Genomic DNA, 20,890 nt, shown 5'->3' with positions numbered 1-20,890 from the left:
GCAGGAGGAGAGAAAAGGGCTGAGCCACGCCCTTGTCCCCAAGCCTTCTAAATACAGGAGCAGACAACAGGATAAAAAATAAAATAAACTATTAACTCTGGGACTGTTACTCCTAGGCAAAGTCCCTGGTCCTCTCCAAGCCTCAGCGTCCCCATGTGTATATAGGGATAGAGGCTCCCCAAGAGACCTCTTACATGCATTCTGGGGACTTTCAATGTTCATTTATAACATGTGTGCATGCATTCATGTGAAAATCTCCCGACATGGCTAAGGCCTTTGCTGTACGAACCTGCCCACGGTAGGAAATTCAACATTACCTTAGTTGCTTGAGCCACAAAAATCACCAAAAACTTTGGGTTTGGCTGTCTTTAAAGTGTAGGGAGAATGTAAAAGACATCTCTGGAGTAATCACAGTGCAGAATTCCTTTCATGTTTTTATACCTCCCTTTTTTTACTGTCTTGCTTACATTTATGGCAATTTGCCTTTAGGTAGTTCCTTCAAAATAGACAACTTAGTTTTGTTTTGTTTTTTTTAAACAGAAATGCTTCTTCCTGCACTCCTGTTTTACTTCCTTATGCAATAACTAAAAGATATGATTTAACTATAAGGAAAATATATACCATGATGAGCTTAATAATACGGTAAAATGACATTTGCAAAACACACAGTTCAAAGGGTGGACTCAGCAAAGCCAAATGTTTCTAGAAAGTAGGGGGATAGCCAGGAGTCTCCACATGCAGGGGTGGGTGGGGAGGAGAGGGTGGTGCTGAGCAGGCTGTGACAGGGGGCTGGAGGGGTGCCTGGTAGCTGGTTGTGCTCTTGAGTTAAGAATCTTCTGCTAAGCACTCACCTTGTGGTGTCATTGGGAGGAGTAAATGAGATAATGCACTGGAGGTATTTAGCTTCCCATCTTTGCTGTGAGATAAGGGCTTAGTAGAAGTTCTTCTTATTTATCTTATGATATGGGTCATGTCACTTTTCCTGTAAATCATGGATGCTGGCTTTGAAATAGCCTCCCATGCGCTTCCGCTATAAATGAGACTCCTTATGTTGGTAGAAGAGGCTGAGACCAATTTCAGAGCACCTGTGATATGCAAAGCACTGATCTTCATGTGAACCAGCAAAGGCAGAGAAGGGATTGTGAGTGTACCCCCTTCACTTGAGGCAAGTGAGACCCACCAAACCCCAGGCACCAACATAAGGTCTCTGAGAATGCAGAGAGCAGAAGCAAGAGAATGGAATCCTCTGGGGCTTATTCACAGTCCCTGAAATTGCTCCAATGCCTATTTCCCTGCTGCCGCTCCCCTATATAACGATGGCACAGCCCAAGTATCTAGTAGCATGAAAAGGTGACCAGAGGCAGGTCTTCCTGTGTAAATATCAAACATCACAAGAGTAGATTAGAAGCATCTCTGCAGCCGTCCTGTCTCCTCAGTCGTCCTGTCCCCTCAGCAGACCTGGAGTCCAGCCAGGCTCCCACCAAGGCCTTCAAGGCCCAGCCGGTGCAGAGGGCCCCTTGCAGCAACCGTGCTAAGGCGGCAGAGGAAGCAGGAGGCTCGTCCACCACGTTGACCTCAGGTGAGTATTTTGACACTTCTGAGGAGCAATAAACAGCGAATGCTTTTCTGTCTACCTGACAGGGCTATTTTAAATTGATCTGAGCCTTTTTTGCATGCTGTGCAGAGAGGGGTCCATACAGCGTTTTTTTTGGGCCCTCCATAAACTAGAGAAACGTTCATAATATTCGGAGCCCTTGATTCCCCACAAATGTACAAAGAGTCTGTCCTCAAGTTCCTTGCAGCAGAAACCCACATAGGAAGCACTAACCCTGACTTCCAGTGGAACAGAGTCCACAAAAGGAAAAGTGATGGCATGGACAGCATACATTTGGAGAGAACCAGTCTGTGACCCTGTGGCCACTGAAAGCCCCACTGAGGCCATTGTCACATCATCCAGGACACCAGCTAGCGAGCTGTGTCGAAATTTGCTGTGGGTACTGGGCACCCTTCTTGCTGGCTACTGGGCTCCAGGAAACTCACTAACGAGATCCAGCTTTCTGGGGACCAAGATTTCCGATGGTTCCTGATGCCCAGGGCTGACCACAAGCCTCTCATGGGGTATCTCATGGTAAGTTGCCAGCATCATGCTGTGCAATGAAGACTACACTGGCAGGACCTCCCTTGGCATTCACGGAACCTGGTGCCACGCACACACAGAAATTCCCGGCTCCACCCCCTTGGGCCCACCGAGCCAGCTCCCTTGCTGCAGACACAGTGAGTTGGCTGATCTCTCTACTTCCACAGAGACCCTGCAGAGATCGAACAGGAGGAGTCCAAAAGGCTGGGGCCAGGGAGGAATTTAAGGGTGAAGGGACAGTTCTAGCTCCTGAGTTTCCTGCCACTCTAAGGTCACAGATGGGTCTGCAGGGCTGCAGGTGCCCCCTACCGAGGGCTGGGGTGCTCTCACTGCCCCTAAAGCCTGTTCTGCAGCTCCCACTGCTCAAGCCCAGGAAGGGCAGGGTCTTCAGCTGTTTCTCCAGGGCTCTCAAGTAGACAATGCAGTGGAAAGTCTCTGGGGAAGGCCTAGGGAGGACAGGACTGTACAGGAGGGGGATGTGACGTTCTTCCTCAGAGAAGACATACACGACTTTGTTTGGCTTACGATTACTGTTCTGACCAGCCAGTGTTCATGGACCATGTTATTTGATCTAGGAGGAGAAACAGCCACCGTGGCACATTACAGTCTTATCAGCCCCTCAGTGTGAGGATAAGACAAAAGGCCCACAGAGCTGCCACAAGCCACTTGAGCTATTTCAGCCTGAAGATGGACAGGAGCACCCTTCTTGCTTGATATTCATCACCCCAGGGGGCTCCTGATGCTGCATGCATTCTGGGAGCAGACATCAGAAACACAGTGTGCAGGCCTGGGAGCAGCGCCATCGCTACCTGTGGCCTGGACAGGCCTCTCCAAATCCTGCTCCTGATGGGAGCTGAGCTGCTGTCCCTGAGCATCCATTACTTCTAGATTAAGTGAGTGCAGTACAACTGTATCTCCGACAATGCCACTGGACGTTGGGAGTTCAGCCATCAGGCCACTTGATATATTACCCTCGAAGGAAAGAACAAACATATCTGGAGCAAGTTCCACCTACATTTCTTGAACCAAAGAGATGTGTCTATGAGTCAGGGTCTCCTGACATGAATAAACGCAAGAGGATCAAAATGACCTCACCATCTATGTCTTACAATGCCCGGAGCCCCATGCTTGTAACAGGGGGGTCTGAATTTGCAGCAGAGGAAGTCAGAGGGGGCAAGAGACACAGCAGGTCCCTCAGGTGAGGCTTTTACAAAGGACGCCCTCATGCAAATGAAGAGTCCCTTGTGTCAACCTGTTTGGAACTGTTACTTTGATTTCATCCAGTCTACAAGCTCGCTCTGAACAAAATCCAATCGGTTTTTCATTCCTTCGTTCATTCCTTCATTCAATGATCAGTCATTTCCACCCTCGTGCATTTATTCATGCCAAGAGACACTGACCCATAGAGATATCTCTTCAATTCAGAAAATGTAGGTATAACTTCATTCATCATTCAGTTCATGTGCTTATAAAGCATCCGCAATATGACAGTCGTTATAGTCTCTTCCCCTCAAGGAACTTAAAGCCCAGTCAGAAGCAAGATAAAATTACAGTGCAAAAAAGCTAAAGTAATAGGATTAAGGACAGTATGCTAAGGAAGCATGCAGAAACTCCTCCTAGCTCCGTATTAAAAGGAAATTTCTAGGAGTCATCATATCCATGCTGAGAACTGAAGGATGAGCTCTAAGAAGCTGAACTGAGAGGAGAAGCATTCAAGCAAAGCAGCATGAGCCAAGGAATAGAACCCTGCTTCCCAAACTGAGTGTCAGGGTACCCCAGAGTGCCCAGGGAATCCACACAGGCATCACAAGGTATTTTAAAAATCTCCAGAGAAGTACAGCAATCCTCAGTCGGCTAGGCAGTGCCTGCCCTATTAGTTCCAGGTAGTTCACAGTTCTGATATTAGATTGTACTACATTCTATATTTTTGCAAAGCTGGGTTTTCAGAATTCGCTATGCTAAAAAAAAATGATTGAATTAAAATCAATGTGTAAGGGGAGTCCAGTCCAATCCCAAGGTTTGAGAAACTGTGTAGTGCCCAACAGGTAAACACATCCTGTAAGTAATTAGTTGTGATTACTTAAGAAGGAAACAGAATTATTTTTCCTCCACTTTATCTGTTCTTTTCTCAAATGTTACTAAGCTGTTAGGACATAAACACTTAATAAATGGAATAGCTAAGTATTTCATTTGGCCTGTGGATGGAATGAAAATATGAATAAGATGCTAAGAGTCCCAAGAAATGAGACAATATGGAAACCTGTGGTTTTAAAACTAGAAGGACTGTTCCTTCCAGTGGACATAAACTACTTCCAGGTGATCAAGGCACTGAGGATAAGCTGAGGGCTAATGAAAGAAGATGCTGGAAAGACGGGGCAGATTAATGTGGGCCTTCTGGGCACGTTAAAGAACTTGGCCTTCATTCTGAGGCCAATGGGAGTCCCAAAAGTGTTGTAAGCTTCTCTATTGCACAAAAGGCAACACCCCATGAAAATGCAACACTGCCTGACAATGCAACACCACCATCGCCTGAGTTGTGTTGGGCTTCACCCAGTTCTCAGAAGCACTGCATTCTACCACTCTCTGTGGGCACCATGGCTGAAGTCAACACTGAGCAGAGAGGACCAAAGTCAGATCAGTTCTGATGAAATCTCTACAGAATGGCCTACAATTTCGCCTAATCCATTGACCCTCCATCAAAGCTTTGTGTGAAGTGTCAAAAGCTTTACAAGCTAAAGTTACCACTACTCTTGCTTCGTATGTAAGTCCTACCTGATCCACTTGTAAGACAAGCTGTTAATGTCTCCTTTCTTTATTCTGTATTATTACTTATGCTCAGTTATTCCTCCAGCTCTGAAAACAACTCCTGAATACAAAGAAAAAGAGCTACATGGTGAACTGCAGATATTGAGAAGTGTTTGATGAGCTGGCATGCTGCAACAATGCGAGTTGTGCTTTCTCTGAAGTATTCTTTAGATTTCTGTGCATGTTGACTCTTCTCGTCTGTGTGTGCGATAAATTTTGCAATAAAGAATCTTTATATTTCATAATAAAAAAAACCACAGCTCCTAAAACATTTTAGATCAAGGTATTTTGCCTTGAAATGTTATATTTTAGAAACATTTCTTACTAGGTATAGAAAAGTTTTTATCAATCTAAGATAAACTGGCTACATCATACAATTTATCTGGCAGTTACACGTTAGGAAATAGTGGGGTATCATGTAATCAAGCCTCATCATGTCCACTTGGGTCCTGGAGAAAAGGAAGAAGAGAGCCCACCCGCAGTTCATGCTTAAAATGGAAAATGGTCAAGTTATAGGGACATGGGCTGGTCCTAAGATCCCCCACCCCGGGAAAACCTATTAGCTCTAAAATCGCAGCAAGGGAAGCTATTTTATATGTATTTCTCCTCCCACTCACTCCCCCGTGTTCCACCAGCCCCTGAAAGGCAAGCCCAGCCTCTACCCTCACCCTCTGTCCTCGGAAGAGGAGCTGTAGGTTTATCTGCCTGCCCAGGGTGTGTGCGGTCCTGAGTCCCTGTTCTGTCAGGGTCTGTCAGCCTGTGGGGAGGAAGCGCCACATGTCCCTGGGGAGAGGACTTGACGTTTTTTGCTCTGCTGCTAAGTCTGTCTCATTTGGATGAGGAACACGAGCCTACCTGCTGGAGACAGAGTCTCCAAATAATTTTAACAAAAAAGTGATATTTTGATCTCTTCCTGCCTGGTCTTGTCTCTCTCTCTCTCAATCTGTTCTCATCTCAGACATGGAAAAGAGAGGTGTTATTTATGGATCCCCAAAAAACGCTCACATGAGAAATAAACCTTAGCATCAAATCAGTGAGTGGAAAGGTAACTTTGAGGAACCACGCCTCATTTGCCCATCACGAGTATCCACAAAGCACCTATCATGTGCAAGGCAATATGCCAGGTGCTGGAACCCTGGGCACAGAAAGCAGATGTGGTCTCAGCTGGGTGCTCTTTGTAGTTCTTCAGACATCAGGCTGTCCTGCTCATTATTTCCTTGTAAGAGTGCTGAGGACAAGGGGTGGGTCCCCTGTTTGTGAAGACCACAACCCCCACCCCCATGGGCAAACCTGAGACTAGAAACACTTTGCACACCCTCTCACTACCCCCATCAGAGCTGACCCAGCCTCACCACGCCCCCAGAGCCAGCAGCCCCAAAGAGCAGGCCCCCGCTGTCCCTGCCCTGCTGCCTGCAGCTGTCTGCCAAAGAATCCCTCTTATTCTTTCTTTTTTTCCAGTTGTTTTGAACTGTGGCAAAATAAATGTGACATAAAATTTACCATCTTTACCACAGTTGGGTGACATTAAGCACACGCGGGTGTCGTACAACCATCCACACCATCCACCTCCAGAACGCTCTTTGTCTTTCTACATCAAAACTCGGTCTCAGTTTAACAACTAACTCCCCATGCTCGCCTCCCTCCGGCCCTGCCTTCCCACCTTCCATGCCTGCATAGTCCACACAACTGGACTCGCAGTCTTTCTGATAATGGGCTGAGCTGGTTCACTCGGCAGCATCGGGGTCACATGTTCTTGATTCTCTTTCTTTCTGCAGCCCCCAGCACAGCAGTGTCCCAGAGGGAACTGTTGTTTGCTTGCTCAACAAGTGGACACACGCTGGAACCTGACTTGGACCAGCTCAAGAGAGGTCTGAAAAACTGAGATGCGACCCAAGGTCTGAAAAATGACAAAGCATAAACCAGCCACACCTGGAAAGACAGAAGGTCCAAACCGGGTCAACTAGTAGAAGCCCTAGGGTGAGAAGGAGGTTGGTCTAATTGGGATATAAACACACACACACACACACACACAAGCCCTAGGGTGAGAAAGAGGTTGGTCTAATTGGGACACACACACACACACACACACACACACACACACACACACACACACACAGCCAATGTGCCTGGAGCCAAGGAAAAAGGTGTTTCAGGTGATCCAACAGCTGGATGCTCTCCAAACACAGCTGATCCCAGGAAGCTCGAGTACCATGTGCACTTGAGCTTGTCACAAGAATTATCTGTAAGTAATTCTCCAAGCCCACTCTCCTCACATCGGGAATCTATGTGGGACAGTGTCCCCAGGTTTCTTCTATGCATTCATCTCAGTGAATCCCCACAGAGTTCTCTGAAGCAGGTATACCTCTCCAATTTAGAAAACCATAAATTGAAGTCAAGACAAGTTAGGCAATTGGTGCCAGGTCATTCAACTTGGAAGTCAAAGGGTCTCAGCCTGGACAAAGATCTGCCTCCAACACCAGGATATATGCACCTGGCTCTTGGAAAACCTGGAGGGTTTTTTTAATGCCTATTTAAATCCTTGTTCCAAAAGACAGTTCTATGTTTTTATGCATTACAGACACTAGCAGCCTAAGTTGTAGGGTGATATTTTGGTAACAAAGGATATTTTTGCACAAAACTTCAAAAAGTGGCTCATGCAGATTCGCTGCTCACTACACAGGCTGGGAGACTCAGGTTGCGGCTCTGAGCATCCCCAGAGGAGGTCAGATGCTGGGGATAAGAACTGGAGCGAAGCCAGTCAGTTACAGGTGGGAGGGTCCTCTGTGGATGTCAGTGTCCACATCAGTTCTCTGCATGTGACAGTTATGTCCAGCGGGCTGAGCCTGCACATCACACGGTCGCAGATTCAGTGGCAAGAAAAAATAGCGAGCCAGTTAAAAATGGTTTATAAAGACAGTAAGAGAGAACTTCAAACGGCATAAGCTGTACTAGACAAGTAAGTAAAAAGCATATCTACGTGTAAAATATATACATTTCAAAGGCCAATAGCTCTATACAATAAAGTCAAAAAACTGAAGTCCACACCAATATACAATGTGAAGACTGGAAAGCTATTTCTTTAATTCCCATCTAATGTTCCACCTTCTGGAAGACTGGGGTGGGAGGCTTTTCTTATAAAGGTCGAAATTCTAAACATTTTAGGCTTTCTGGACCCTGTTACAACTACTCATTGTGCCAGAGATGCTAAAAAAAAAAAGTAGTTACAGACAGTAAGTGCATAAACAAAGGGAAGTGGCTGTGTTCCAATAAAACTTTATTTACAGACACACACCCTAAGCCAGAGTTGACCTGCCAGCTGTAATTTGCCATCCCTGCCCTTGAAGGTCAAGAACAAGTCTTCTCAGAGCCTCTGAAGCAAGGACATGACTGGCAGGCTCACTTGTGCACCCCTGGGGTGTGTGCCGGGCTCTCCCTGCTCCACCAGCTGATGTCAGCAGGCTCAGGTGCCACATCCACCTCTCCTGTCCACAGGTGAGCGAGTACAGTGTACACAGGGCACAGTGTCCCTTTGCTCTGACATCACCTTCTCCTCTGCTCTGGACCCACAGCTTATGCTGAGTGTCTCTTCTTCCAAATTCTTGGGATGGAGCACCCCAACAGGTCACAAGCAAGTGCAGGAATAACCAGGTATGACACAGGTGCATCCTTAGTCCAGTCCACCGTGGCTGACCGTGGAACAGGTCCATGGTGTCATTTAGGATGTAGGTGCCATGGGTGAGAGCCAGTTCTCTGAGAGAGGGCATCCCCTCATCAGGCCTGATGTCAGGAAAAGGTTGGGAGAGATTGGGACCTGCACTCCGAGAGGAACAGCAGGCAGGCTGGAGGAGAGCAAAGCAAGCTGGTATCAAAAACTAACTTAGAAGTGAGATGTGTTTACTCAGTTTGGAAAGAAGCTGGAAGATTTGGAAAGAGACCAAGTGAGCATGCTACAAATAATCATATAGATTAAAAAACTCAATATGCAAACCTACAGAAATTTAATAGTGGGGAAGAATGTTCTCATCTTCCATAAGGGGAGACTCTTCAGATAGTTGTGGAAACTGCTTTTTGTCCCCATAAAGGACAGAGGAGAGGGATCAAGAACTAAAGCAGGGAATTCCTGCCGATTTGGAGAAGTAAAGAATAAATTTGATTAGGGGTGCTAAGGGGCCCAAGGAAGTTTCTGAATCTACCAGACGACTCAGTATAAATAATCACCTGCATGTATACACAAGACACGGAGGAAAGATGACTGGTATGGTGAAGTATTCTTCACTCTGGAGAAGCCAGACTAGCACACCTCTGTCCACACGGTCCTGAAGGGATGAGAAGCTAAATTTGCTCCAGTTCTGTTTTTAGCACCAGCACTAGAACCAGCTCATTCTCTCTTTTCTGGGTCTCCAAGCTGACCTGGATCTCTCTGCATTTCTTAATGACATGCTGAGATCTGAGGAGAGCGTGGTTATTATGAGACAGTCCCCCGCACACCTGAGCACAGAGCACTGTGGAGCAGAACCTGCACAATTACCATGAGGGAGAGGTCCATCAGAGACGCTTAGCCTCTGCAGGAAACAGAAGTGACGTCGCCATTGAATCCCTTTTCTTGGTGTTCTATTAATGAAAGCGTTGACTACTGGGGGAATAGCGTCAATACTTCAGGACAGTTATTCTTAGGAGCAGATCTTTAGCATATATAAATATATAAAGCACATATATATGTATGTACACATATTTTTAGAGTATATATTTTATCATTACACAATGTATAATTTAGCATATATAATTACATTCTATAATTATATATTATATATAAACATACATCAATGCTAATTAATCAATTTATTTGCTAGGTCCCTACCCATAAAACTCCAGGTATAGGTTATGATCCAGAAATCAGCCACCTAGGGTTCTCCAGATGGTTCCGTCATAGAGTCATCCTTAAGAGGCACTGGTTGAGGGCAGGAATCAAGGATACATAAGCACTCTGGGCAAGCTCAGAGATGTAAGGGATCTCCACGGGCAGTGAGCTAGGCTTGGAGTTGCTTGTCCAGCAGCAGAAAGGTCTATTAAATAGGAGCAACCGAGCTACATCTCCAAGTTGTGGCTCCAGATGGGGCTGAATGCAGAGCCCAGTGGAGATCCTGGGTGCAAAGGCTCATTCCCACATCAGGAAGGAGGAAATTCTGAATGGACTTGGAGTCTCTTTGAAACCCCATGCATGTAAGATTCAAACAGGGTCAGAATGCCCGGAGGCCTCTGAAATGGTTTTCCAGGCCAGTGTTCAGATCAAATGTGACAGAAGATTCTGAGAGTTTTACTGGGCATTTAACCTACCTTACTTCTCCTTAATGTGCTACCCCATCTCCAGTTATCAGAATCCAAATACACTCAGGGTACTTTAAAAATAAACCTCCTTACCAAATACCTTCTGTACTATTTAACCATCGTGCATCTGACTGTTTATCTCTGTCGAGAGCATGCTTTCCCCAGATCTCAATATGGTGGACTCTTTGCTTCAATGGAATTTTTGCCCAAATGCCACTAGTCTGGGCATACCTACTGACCCCACTATCTCAGGCAGCCATCATATTTGGCTTCATAGCATATACCAGTCCTAGACAGCATACTTTTTACTTAGTATCCATCTCCCACATTAAAAATGTGTGTAAGATGAAGACGTATGTCTATTTTGTTCACTGTTTTATCTCTGATGTCTAGACATCCACTGACAGAAAGTAAGAGGTCAGCTACTCACTGAAAGGTGAATGTGTGAATTCATCTTCTATGCAGCAGCCACTTGGCTGACTACAGCTATGTTGAAAGTCTGACCTCCAGCACTTCAGAATGTGACCTCACTTGGAAATATGGTTGTTACAGATAGGATTCATGAAAATGAGATCATAATGGGGTTCAGGGGGAGCCTAATCCTCACTAAACAGGTAATTTAGAAAGAGACACACATATAAGAGAAGGCCATGAAGCCTGGAGCCATGCTGCTACATGCTAGGAGAACCTTCAAGAAGCTAGAGAACCTTCTAGAAGCTAGAAGAAGGGCTTGGAACAGATCCCTTCCTCACACTCTCAGAGAGAGTATGGTGCTACCAACACCTTCATTTGGGATGAGTGGCCCCAGAAATGATAACACAAAATTCTGTTGTGTACAACACTCTGGTGTTTTGCTAATGCAGCCCTCAGAGACTACCATACAGGACTGCAAAGTGAGGAACGACGTTCCATCTAAGGCCATTTGTATATTCTTGACCCCCATTTGGACCAGTCAAAACCAGGCCTTGTGGGCCAGGCATCCGGTTTCCAAGAAATGAGATCTCCGTGAAGACCCTAAACCCTGATAGGGATAGTAAGTACTGGGCGTCAGTGGCCAGGCAAGTAAATGGCCATTCTAGGGGACCCCAGGCGATCTGGAGGTACATGAGTGTTTATAACCAAATCAGTCAGGGGCCTGGATGCTTCTGACTTCAAAACTGAGGGAACGTCAGCGGAGATCTTTGCTAAACAAACACGTATCGATCCGGCTTTACAGTAATTACCAGTGAGAGCAGCTCCCCCCGCCCCATCTCAAGGCTTTCAGAGGGAGGTGAAAAACAATCTGAACAGCTGTGCCACCCTCCTGGTTCCCAATGAACAGATTCTTGGCTTTTGGAAAGGGCGAAGCCCGCCCATGAGTGTGAAGGATGCATATTCTTCTTGTGTCTAGCAAAGAGAATCCCGACTTTCAGATGTCTCAATGAGACATTACCCAGAAGGCAAGTCATTATTTCAACTCAGATGTCTTCTCAGAATACCCCCTTGTCATCTGCTTTCAAAAAAAACTGAAAAGATGATGTTGTTGGAAATGTCATCTGCCTGTTCGGTGGAAGCCAAATCAAAGTGCTCTTTGTGTTAAATGTGACTATCATCACATTTGAAATCCAGAGCAGAAATGTTACTAATAGTCCTGTGCCATCACCCACCCCAGGGATCCCCCGGAGGAGCCTGCAAAGACAGATTCAGATTCCGTAATTTTGCCACTTATTTTTTTCTTGTTAATTTAAAAATATCACAGTGTTTTAATTGCACTCAGTTTAATGTACTATACCTGCCAGTTCCAACACACTTCATTATTTATATTGCTGGAAAAGCACTTAAAAATCAAATTGCATAATTTGTACTTGTACATCTTTAAGGTAGATTTATGTCTGAAATTGTCAAATAGCTGTGGCAGCACTGCTCTGAATATTAAACGTTAACAAGTTGTCAAGCCCCAAACACACACTGCGGATAATGGCAACGGGTCATTGGTTATTTTAGTAGGTAGCTATTAAAAGAAGAGTTGGAAAGTCAATTCATATCTTAAGTTATTAGAAGCCAGGGGTCCAGAGCGAGACTGGCTGGTTTTAAATCCCCAAACTCTGCTGTTTATTAGGCCCTGTATTTAGGCCCCTGGCGGAATTTTTCTGTGTCTCATTTTCGTCCTGTGTTAATAGGGCTACTCATACACCTACCTCGCAGAAGTGGGGTGAAGATTAAATCAGAAAATATATATAAAGCAATCAGAATTGTGTCCGGCATAAAGATGCATGATTAAGCACTTGCTATAAGAAGTATTCCCTGCGATATGAAAGAACTGCCTACATTCATACAACAGTAGCAACAATCACCATTATTATCCCTTTACTTTATACTAGAGGGACTCTGTCAACTCAATCTCCACTCAATATTCCCTTGGGCATTTCAGTTGTCAAATGTAGTGGAGGGGAGAGTCCCATGTGTTCCCCAAAAACGTCTGTTAATTTAGAATTTCCACTTTGAGCGATAATCATCTTTTCAAATTTGATTGAAGAGCAGGCAGGATCACCTGGAAGCCATCTTATAAGGGAGCCCAATGTCACTGTCCACTTTTGTGCCTGTGTTTACGGATGTGCCCATCCCTCATTATGTCTCCCCCGTCACCCCCCTAATTATCTAGGGTGAAAGACAAGAGACCAAAGAGAAACTAGATCTATAAACGATTAAATTATACCACACAGAGGCCAAGAAGATGGTGCAAAGTGGCTTGGGGTTCTCCGGTTGCAATATAGAAAAGTAACGAGTAAAACACAAGGCACAGAGTAAAACACAAGGCACAGAGGACACACGGGTGTTCTGAGTTCCCTGCCACAATGAACCACACCCGGTGGTTCCGAGCCCCGTTCATCTTAGGAGAGCAGCACAGCATCACCTGACATATCAAAATCATATTGATAATCTGAAGTTGGCTAATTTGGCAGTTTTGTTAGGAATACTACGTAAGACTGTAGTATTCTCCCTGTTGTTTATTCACGCTAGCTCTCTACGGAGGTTGCACCAAGTTGCCCATGCAAGTAATGTTAGAGGGGAGTCATTTATGTCTTGTGAACATTCTGTTCCTTGGGAAAGGGATCACAAGATGGTAACAATGAGAATGTTAGCAGCAGATATAGTAGGTGATGCATTCTAATCTCCTGGCTGACAAAGATTGTATAAGGCACTTTGCATTTTTAGTTTATTTTATCCTGATAGTGCTGTAAGACATCAGCTATTAGCTCCATTTTCTGAGAAGAGGAAGCAAAGGAGCAGAATGGGTAGGCGTTAAAGTAAGTCACACAGCTACTAAATGATGGAGATGCTATTTACATCATCTACCTACCAGGCCCACCTCTCCTCCTAGCAGGCTTACTGTACCCCAAGATAGTGGGGGTACCTTGAGGAAAGGAAGCCCCTGATGAGAAGCCCAAGTGGGGGCCCAGAAGTACTAGACTAGGACCGGGGGTTTTGCTGCAGAGGAAAAGCCCTGATAGAGTCTAGCTCACAGAGCCCCCGAGCCCCCCAGTGGTGGTGACAACAGTCCCCAGAGCAGCAAGGATGCTCCAGCCTGATATGGTCCTTTAGTGTAGAAGCCAGCAGGGTAGGAGGCGCCTGAGGGCAAGCCATCCTGAGACACCAGCGTAACAGTTTTACAGTGAGAAGCTTTTTAATAAAATGGGAAGTGAGATTCAGGAGCCAGTGTGCCTGCGCTGAAGTCAGCATCATCAGCAATCACCCGGGTTGGGGAGCCGGTGCACGTGGACTATGTTGGGAAGAGCGCGGTGGGCAAGCTCCCCAGATTCCTTCTCCCTGGCATCCCCTCCCCCCTATGCCTGAGATGTACTCCCTGCCCCTCCACGCCAGGCCCACAAACTTCCAGGCACCTTTAGAGAACCATGAGACGATTGCAGAGCTCACCAGGGCGCCAGGCCTCGCCTGCTATGTTTCCTACGCCCTCCATGACCTGGCGCCACAGGGCAGGGCCCTCCCTCCAGAACAAAGCTGGTGGAGGGCGACAATTGCTCCCAAGCCTAATCTGGTGTTTCACTGGCTTCCTGAGTAGCACTGCCTGCAAGCAAAGGGTGGCCCATTGACGGGCAGCTCGTGACTGCAGAAACCTCACAGGAAGTGTGGGATTTCGGGGTTGAGCTCGCTGGGGGTCACGTGGCGTGTATGTAATGACAAGGTGCTCGCGAGTGCACCCACATCGCCAGCCAGCCCAAGTCGAATGAAAGAGCAGAGAACGCATTATGGCCGCCACCCGGCCCTCCCTGCGCGCCCTCTCCCCAGCCCCCCAGGAGACCACATCACCCCCCAGGCCTGGTCTCCCCACAGCTCTCTTCTTCCCGTGCCCCCTCCGCTCCGCCTCCCCCTACACTTTTTCCATCAAGGTTCCGAGCTTCCATTTCACTCCACTTCCAGACTTCCAGTGCCTGGGTGGAAGCGCCAGGCATCTACCAAGCATCCTCTCCCAGTTCCCAGAACACAGTTCCCCTAGGGTGAGCACAGAATCCAAGGAGCCGCTCCAAATCCTTCCTTATAAGGGGCACGCGGAGCAAGCAGGAAAGATCTGCCGGAGGAGAGCCTGGGACAGGGCCCGTGGGCACAGGTCCTGGAGATGAGACCCCGGGGGCCGGGGTGGTGGCCTGGAAACCCTCAGTAGAAGGGGAGATGCTGAGCAAAAGTCAACTTGTGGAGCAATTAATATGCAAAAGAAACCCCCAGGGGTTCCCCCTGCAATGCTGAAGGCAGGACTTCCTAGAAGCTTCTATGAAAATATGTGGAGAGATCTGGAAATGTACGAGTAACCCACGCTCTCCCGCCAGGCTCAGAATGGCACCCCCAATCCCAACTTACAGCTCCAAGGTGGTCCTTTCTGGCGTGGGAGAACAGGGGTCTTCTATGTTGGGCATAATCAAGGCAACGTGATGCAGCGTTTCTCAAAAAAAGCAAGTGCAGGAAACGCGGCGTCCAGATCAACCACACACTCCCCGTGCACATCCCAAGCTGATGGATCCCAAATTCCAGGCACAGGACTCAGAAGGTGCATTTGTATCGATTCCCCTAAACAGGCTTTATTCCTTCTAAAGACAGGACACACCACTATTTTATAAAGTAATGAAATCAGACTGAACTGAGTTCGAATCCTGGCGCTTAAGATCTGGAGAGTTTGGGAAGATGCACTTCATCTCAACAACGTCTGCTGAGCGCCGAATGCGGGGCTGGTGCTCACAAGGCCACACATCACGGGGGATAGAGAAATAAGCCCTGGCACCAGCAAAGCCAAGAGCATGCTTGTCCCATTCTCCCGGAGCCTCGACTTTCTCAGCTGCAAAATGATCCCGCACGAGGCATGACCCTCCTTAGCTGTGCGAGAGTCAAAGGGCAAGAGACAGACCTGGAGACTTACACAGCACCTGGCACTTCAAACACGATGCATTCACCTGTGGTGGCATCTATGGACGCATCTCTCGAAACAGAGCGCTTCTAAATTTACCAAGTGCAAATGCAAGGGTGGTGAAACACTTGCCTCCTGTGATCACCTAATTTTTTTAGCCCATAATTTAATCTTTCTGCTCAGGTATCCACCCGGCGAGCAGGTGATCGGCAGGTGACCGAGTCCTGAGAGTCAATGTTGTATTTCATGAGAAGCCCTTCAAAGCAGCCTGCCTGAGCCACTCTTTCCCTGGCACATGCAACCCATTACCAAGTCCCCCGGATGTCACATTCTCAGCAACTCCATCTGGACCACTGTGCCCCCCTGCAGAGGTCGAAGTGGGCAACAGCCTCCCTCCAGGTGCCTTTGACTGCCTCTGTCTTCCAGCCAAAGCTCTCTCCAGCAGGCCTGCTCTGAGTCCCGTGAAACAGGATGGCCACATTTAGCAAATAAAAATAGAAGATCCCCAGTTTTGTCCAATGTAAACAATGATGTGAGGTTTATCTGAAATTCAAATTTAACTGGCCATCCCATATTTTAGCCGGCGGCCCTGGATGGATGGCTGGCTACTGCACTTGGAACAGAAACTGATCTGCAAGGCTGTGCATGACCAGCATCGGTCCAACTCTGTTTTTGTCTCTCCCCCCTTGTTTTCCCAGACACACATCAATCGCGTTCAGCCTCAGGACCACACATTCGTCGATCCCCCATCTGGGACACGGTCCCCACCCATTTTGGCTTGACCCCTCCCTGGGCTCCATTCAGCCTCTCCTCCAAGAAGCCCTCTTCACACATGTCCTCGCGGACCTAAAACCCCACTCCCCACCCAGCCCTTCAGTCTACCTCTTTACCTTGATTATGGTATATCTATATATAATATTCATTGCTAACCGCTAGAATTTATTTCTCATCCATTTCTTTGACTGGAAAATAAGTTTTATGAGGACAAAGACTATCTGTCTTAGTTATGAAGGCACCCCCAGAACCGAGAACAATGGCTGTATGCTTCCACGCGGCAAAATCAGCATTTGCTGGTGGAAGCATGTTTCAGGAGGCACCACACCCACCCTGCTCCCGCGAGCGGCACCAGAAGCCATGCCAGTCCCAGACACCGCAGCAGGTGCTGTTGAGAGCTCAGCTTCAGCGGGCAGGGGGAGGGCGGCGGGAGGGGCTGAGGAGCACATGGGGCGCCGGGGAGGGCGGGGGAGGTGGGAGGTAGCAGAGGATCTGGTTGTCAGGTAGGCTCCGTGCCAACCTGCCCACCTAAAGTGTAAAAATACCACCGTATTAATTCTTGTCCTATTCTTCCTCAAACACGGGCTCTCACTCCACTCCTCTCTGGAGGGTAAACATAAGAAAACATCTCAGCCTGCGGAGAACTTCCCAGGGCTCGATCTCACCTCAGGTTCACCGCAGCCACAGGCAGGAGGCATGACTGTTCTCGTCTCACTGGGGAGGAAATCAGGCTGAGAGAGGTGAAGCACCTCGCCCGGGGCCACACAGCTAGTACGGACCAAAGGTGGGATGTCACTGCAGTGACGCAGCTAACTCAGCTGAGGGACTCCGGAGGCAGACGCCCAAGAGGAAAACGTACCATGTCTGTCTGACAGAAGCGGTAAGTCCTGCCTCGTGGGGATGTGCTGGAGATGGATGAGAGCCTGCCTGGAGGACAGGGCCTGGCGCACAGAGCAGGGCTGCGAGTCCATCATTTCCTTGAGCTCAGGATGTTGCAGCCTGAATCACATTGCATTGCTTCGAACCCAGGCCCCTGGCAGCAAGCGCAGCGATTCCTCCGCCTCCTTCCCAGCCGCCTGTCGTCCGCCTGCATCACGGTCTGCTCCCTAAAGCTCCTTCAGTGGTTTTCCCAGGCAACGCTGGTCCTGGCTTTGCAGGCTTTTCTGCCTTCTGCCTAGCACACCTCCAAATGTAAAAACCCTCCATGGAACCTCGAGCCAGTAAATTACAAATTATAGTTCCCACAGTAACCATCTCTCTTCCTACCAAGCTCACATTTAGAATTGTGTGTTACCGAACAGGCTGACAGATTTACTGCCTCAGTGTGAGTGTGTGCTGTGTGTCTGGTTAAGTGGAGGAATGCAAGAATGCCATCTCGGAACTTTTCCGACGGTGGGGAGATTCAAATCTCAGGAACGGCCTGTCCCCAGGGGGCACCCCCACTGCCCGGGATGACTCCAAGGCCATCTGAAGAAGCGTGAGGAGCTGCCCCACTGCGCTGTGATCCCTGCATCCCATCAGAAGACCCCAGGCTGGCACCCTCCTGGGGCTCAGGGCCCGGGCGTCAGGGGCTGACTTCTGTCCCGGATGGAATTTTGAGATTTGGTTTGGGAAGCATCAAGATCTAAAGGTGAACAGAGATGAAAGGGAGGGGGCAGGAGGGGGCAGAGGAAGGGCAGAAACGAAAAGCAAGCCAGCAAACAAAAAACAAAACATGGAACAGAGGAGAGATCCGGGCTAAAAGGAAAAATACACAGAGAAAATGCATACGGGGAAGGGGACACGCCTGGGAGACCAAAAGGTGGAAAAGACCAAAAGAAAGGGTAGGTGGGGGGGCTCGGCCAAACCCCCAGCAGACGGGAACAATAAGTAGACGGGCAAAGGTCTGCCAAGATGGAGAGAAAAAATAATTTTAATAAACTATCTCTCAAGTGCTTACACTGCACATCTCTCAGATGCTTACACTGCATGGCCTGCCCTGGGGCTTCCCCGGGCAACCTGGCCGTGCCCCGAGGCAGAGCCAGGCAGGTTGGGCACAAACACCGCCTTCTCCTGATAGTGTCGGCCTGTGGCTTTCAGCCCCTGGCTGGTCTCTCCCAGCCTCAGCTTCCTCATCTGTACGTTGAGGACAGTGGCCTCGCGGGAGGCCCAGAGGGCTGACCCCATGCAGACCAGGCCGCTGCACACCTGCAGCCAGGACAGTGGAGGCCGAAGGGCTGCTCACTCGGTCTCCCCACCCACCCCGGGGCAGGGTCTGCAATCCCAGCTGTCCTCTGCGGAAGCAGGCTCCGGGCCACACAGTCATCAACACAACCACACTCCTTGTACCTGAGACCCCAAGAGACAAAGGCCAGGGTGCACCAGGGAGAGAGAGAGGGAGACACACCTTCCCCCTCAGGGTAGAGCGGATGCGGAGGGCAGAGATCAGAGGAGAGAGGTTAAGAGGGAGAGGGAGTCAAAGGGGGACTAAAAATAAAGTCTGCAGAACAAACAGTCCAGAATCATATTTAAATAAACCAAAAAAAAAAAAAAAGGAAAAGAAATAACACAAGTCACTGAAGTGCAAACAGGTATAACTTAAATTACCATATAAGATTAAGGGGGAGCTACAAGATCAGTAAAGATCAGCTATAGTAGAAGGAGAAAGCTGTCAAGAATCTATCATCTCCCAGAAGCACAGAACAGAATTAACACACGCACACGCATGCACACACACACACATGCACACACAAACACACACAATGACTGGGTCAGGGCTCTAATGGAACAAACCACCAGAGAAGATAGAGAGAAGAGAAAAAGGCAGGAAACAGAGGCGCTGAGCAGTTCCTCGCAAAGACAGCCAAGGCCACCAGAAATGGCTGCCGGCCGACTTCCTCTGGCTCTGGGGATCCTCTAGCCAGGACACCCCTGCTGTCCGGGGGGCCCAAACTGCCCCTGCCACAGTTCCATCCATACCGTTCCTCCCACACACTGCCTCCAGCCACCTCTTCCCTGGCCTGTCCCAAAACCACACAGCCCCCATCGCTGCCCAGAGCGAGCCCACGTGGTCCTGCCTGCAACCCCAAAGGGCATGTGGGTCCTCAGCCAGTTCTAGAAGCTGCCTGAGAGCCGGAGAGGCAGCAGCCCACTGCCCTGGTGTCAGGCTGGGCCCAGGTGCACCGGGCGACCCTGGCAGGTGCACAGAACGTGTGCTGGCCCGAGATTGGAGTAAACTCGCCATGACCACTGTTGAAATAAATTCAGAAACCCCACAAGGGCTCCCAGTCATTGCTTCCCAGTGTCCCGTGGCCGCTGTCAGCAGATGTGGGGGCAGCCACGCTGCAAAATGCTAATGCAACCGACATCTGGAGGGAGGAAGAAGATATCTGGCCAGGAAGAGGGGGTTCACCTTTTCCTAAAAGATGGAAGGACGGACTTAAACATAGACCTGTTGTGGCCCTGACATGCCAGCCACCCACAGGACATCGATCAGAGGGAATCGGCAGGACTGCAGCCGCGTGTCAGGCGCAGGCACCACCGGCCACATTTCTCACAGCAAATATAGACTGTGCAGCGAGGAGGCTGGAGCCGAGTCTGGAGTCTTCACTAGGCAGGAAGAGGCAGGTCAGCAAGAAGCAAAGTTCGTGCTGCTCGACTCACTTCCACACAGATTCAGACAGAAAAACGGCTGAGCCCCATTCAGCTCTCCAGGCCTGTCCTGGCCCTTCCAGGCTGATTTCTAACAGCATCTGCAGAGGCCCAGACTCCTCTCAACAGGGAGTCTCCAGCCTGGGCTCCTGGGCCAGCCCTGTCCATGGTGCTGACGGGAGATACTGGGGACCCTGGGCACTGGAAACCACCTGTTCTACTCTACGCCAGTTCAAGGCTTCCCAGGGAGTCTCTCCCTCTGCACCCCTATTTCCTTTTCTCTCCCAAGTAGGGTAGGGGTTGGGTATCTGTAGCATCCCTTAAAAAGCCAGCACCTCCCTTGTTATTCCAATAATTCATTCCTGAAAAGGCAATATTTTGTTCCAAAAAGCTAACATCGGACCCATTTCCCTAGATTTTATTTTTTTAAAGATTTATTTATTTATGCATATAAGAGCTGGGGTACAGGTCAGAGGTGTGGGGGGGGGTGAGAGGATTCACCAGAGACAGAGTGGGGAACAGAACAGGCAGAATGACCAAAGTACACTGTGAGGGGAGCAGCTGGCGAGACAGGAGAGGTCTGCAGTGCCATGTGGGTAGCTCTCTGGCTGGGCATTGAACTCCTGCTGCAGTGGCTGCGGATTGCTTCATAGGTTGTGTCTTAACCCTTGTGCCACCAGGGAGGCCCCAATTTCCCTTGATTTTAAACAGGAAGATTATAATTAAATTTACAAATGAAATAATTATAAGTAAAACTTACAATACATTGCATGTTGAGCCAACTCCCTCCTCCTAATTTCCTGAAATGAAATGAAGACACCGCA

The 20,890-nt window shown here is 48.4% G+C and overlaps 1 protein-coding gene and 1 long non-coding RNA gene across 3 annotated transcripts in view; both read right to left on the bottom strand.

Moving 5' to 3' along the window:
- The window catches only part of LARGE1 (LARGE xylosyl- and glucuronyltransferase 1), a 436,269-nt gene that overhangs the window by 259,218 nt on the left and 156,161 nt on the right, over positions 1 to 20,890 (bottom strand). The gene's annotated exons all lie outside the window — the stretch shown is intronic.
- On the bottom strand, positions 8,084 to 11,475 carry LOC129145935 (uncharacterized). Its single transcript, XR_008552138.1, has 3 exons — positions 10,698 to 11,475; positions 9,161 to 9,258; positions 8,084 to 8,781 (listed from the first exon to the last, which is right to left on the bottom strand). It is a non-coding gene; the product is annotated as an uncharacterized LOC129145935 (long non-coding RNA).

Source organism: Talpa occidentalis, unplaced genomic scaffold (genome assembly GCF_014898055.3).
Source record: "Talpa occidentalis isolate TD23 unplaced genomic scaffold, MPIMG_talOcc4v2.1 talOcc4.16, whole genome shotgun sequence".
Taxonomy (NCBI): Eukaryota; Metazoa; Chordata; class Mammalia; order Eulipotyphla; family Talpidae; genus Talpa; species Talpa occidentalis.
This window is presented reverse-complemented; position numbering and strand designations above follow the sequence as displayed.